The sequence below is a fragment of the Cebus imitator genome, unplaced genomic scaffold (assembly GCF_001604975.1).
Source record: "Cebus imitator isolate Cc_AM_T3 unplaced genomic scaffold, Cebus_imitator-1.0 Scaffold484, whole genome shotgun sequence".
Lineage (NCBI taxonomy): Eukaryota > Metazoa > Chordata > Mammalia > Primates > Cebidae > Cebus > Cebus imitator.
Window position 1 is genome coordinate 225,156 of NW_016107799.1, and position 2,940 is coordinate 228,095.

The 2,940-nt window shown below is 41.9% G+C and overlaps 1 long non-coding RNA gene across 1 annotated transcript in view; it reads left to right on the top strand.

Annotated features, from left to right (window-relative positions):
* The window catches only part of LOC108292233, a 28,995-nt gene that overhangs the window by 24,959 nt on the left and 1,096 nt on the right, over positions 1–2,940 (top strand). The gene's annotated exons all lie outside the window — the stretch shown is intronic.

The following is a 2,940-nucleotide window of genomic DNA, read 5'->3' on the forward strand; positions in this document are numbered from 1 at the left end:
CCCACCACTGATGAGATGGAGTCTTGCTTTGTTGCCCAGGCTGCAGTCCAGTGGCATGATCTCAGCTCATTGCAACCTCTGCCTCCAGGCCCAGGCGATTCTCCTGCCTCAGTCTCTGGAGTAGCTGGGAACTGCAGGCATGCACCACCATACGCAGCTAATTTTTGTATTTTTTAGTAGAGATGGCATTTCACTTTATTGGCCAGGCTGGTCTCAAACTCCTAACCTCAAGTGATCTGCCCGCCTCGGCCTCCCAAAGTGTTGGGATTACAGGCGTGAGCCACTGTGCCTGGCCAGATGTTATTATTTTAAGACATTCTTGATATTTCCTTAGTTCCTTTATTCTATCACTTGCTTAATATCTACTTTAAATTTTAGCCTCGTGTCATAATTAAAGGAAGTAGTTTAACCAGAATTGTTAGCAGTTTTTGAGATAAACACTTTCTAAATTTCTGTGTTGCTATACTTTTGTTTCTATTGTAAATCTGTGGAGGAAATCCATGAACATGGAATCAGATTTAAAATAATTTTTTCTTTAAAAATAACTTTAAAATGCACCATTTGTAAGATTTAAACACGGGGAGTACTTTAAATGACAGTGTGGTTCATGTTGAATTCTTTGTGCTTTGGGATATCCTTTGGTAACTTCCTTTGTCATAGACTTTTTTTTTTTTTTCCTTTTTGAGACAGAGTCTCGCACTGTCACCCAGGCTTGAGTGCAGTGATGTGATCTCCCTGGCTCACTGCAGCCTCCATCTCCCAGGTTCAAGCGATTCTCCTGCCTCAGCCTCCTGAGTAGCTGGGATTACAGGCACACGCCACCACACCCAAATAATTTGTTTGTATTTTTTTTTTTAGTGGAGACGGGATTTCAGGCTGGTCTCAAATCCCTGACCTCATGATCCACTCGACGTGGCCTCCCAAAGTGCTGGGATTACAGGCATGAGCCACCGCACCCAGCCTTTCATATATTCAAGGTTTTACAAAGGGAGGCACTTCAGTTGGCTTAAGCTTGGTTTTGTGGAATCTGTTCCCTTTGTTAAGAAAGTGGATTTAAAGCAAACAGGGAGACAAATGCAGGCAAGTTGGAAGGGGTGTCTGAGAACATTTATCAACAATGTATTGGAACATGAGCAGAGCAGTTAGAATGTCTCCACAGATTTAAATATGAACAAAAGGAAAATAAATAGTATGCAGCTATACAGACTTAGTATAGGAACGAAAGACGAGAGAAGGTTGCGGAGCGAATGTAATTATTTATGGTAAGCATGACTGGAGCAAAGACTATATGACCAACTCTTTTTTTTTTTTTTTTTTTTTTTTTTTTTTTTTAATTTTTTTTTTTTTTTTTTTTTTTTTTTTTTTTTTTTAACTTCATACAGGGTCTTGCTTTGTTACTTAGGCTAGTCTCAAACTCCTGGGCTCAAGCAGTCCTTCAGCCTCAGCCTCTCAAAGTGCTAGCCACCATGCCTGGCCCCCTCCTCTCTTTTTTCTTGCAGAGGGAGCATGTATTCCAGCAGTTCTAACCTTTTTGCCACCAGGGACCAATTTTGTGGAAGATAATTTTCCTCAGACCTGGGGTGGGGAACTCACCATAATGTACAATCAGTAGGAGCCCTGAGCTTGTTTTCCTGCAGCTAGACAGTCCCATCTGGGCATGATGGGAGACTGTAACAGATCGTCAGGCATTACATTATCATAAGGAAAACACAACCGAGATCCCTTGCATGTGCAGTTCACGGTAGGGTTTGCGCTGCTATGAGACTCTAATGCTGCTGCTGATCTGATGGGAGGCGTAGCTCAGGCGGTAATGTAAGCAGTGGGAGCAACTGTAAATACAGATGAAGTTTCGCTGTCTTGCCTGCTGATCACTGGCTGTGTGTGTGGCCCAGTTCCTAACAAGCCACAGACCAGTACCAGCCTGGGGGTTTGGGACCCCTGATCTAATTAATCTCTACCTCAAGGACTACGGTAGAACCTAGCAGGCAAGAACTCTTAAGTTACGACATCAAAATTACTAAATTATTTGGATCAAGACTGGACAGAAAGCAATGCCTTGTAGTATCTGCAGAAAGGCGAAAGAGGAACTTAATGTAGGGATGAGAGATGCCAAAAATGTTTATAGCAAGCAAGATAAACATGGAAATTCATTATGGACAATTCTTTATTAGTGATGCAGAACTTGTTATTTATACCTAACCTTGTTCTAGAAAGGCTACAGAATGTCTTAAAGAGGAATGTATAACAAAATATCAAATGTAATGAGAGATACATAGATAAGGAAATCCATAGAGAAAATGGGCAATGACTAGTAATATGGTTCACAAAATGTACCATTAGTTCTGGCTTTTTTTTTTTTTTTTTTTTTTTTTAAAGAACTTGCCTTATTTTTTTTAGCAGTCATCCTAAAGAGGAAAAGTAAGAATTTTTACATTGGCTATTAAAATTCAAACAAATGGTCACCGAGGATCTGATTCTAAGATCAGAGAGAGGTTTATTGAAGTTCTTCATAAGTGACATTATACTGTCCTCAATAACTTCCTCACAGTAAATATATCAACAAGTTCTTAGGGAGTTTAACCCTAAAGCTGATGGCCTGGCTCAGAGACAGTATTCATTAAAAGTGATTCTGGCTGGGCGCGGTGGCTCAAGCCTGTAATCCCAGCACTTTGGGAGGCCGAGGCGGGTGGATCACGGGGTCAAAAGATCGAGACCATCCTGGTCAACATGGTGAAACCCCGTCTCTACTAAAACTACAAAAAATTAGCTGGGGCCGGGCGCGGTGGCTTAAGCCTGTAATCCCAGCACTTTGGGAGGCCGAGGCAGGTGGATCACAAGGTCAAGAGATCGAGACCATCCTGGTCAACATGGTGAAACCCCGTCTCTACTAAAAATACAAAAAATTAGCTGGGCATGGTGGCGCGTGCCTGTAATCCCAGC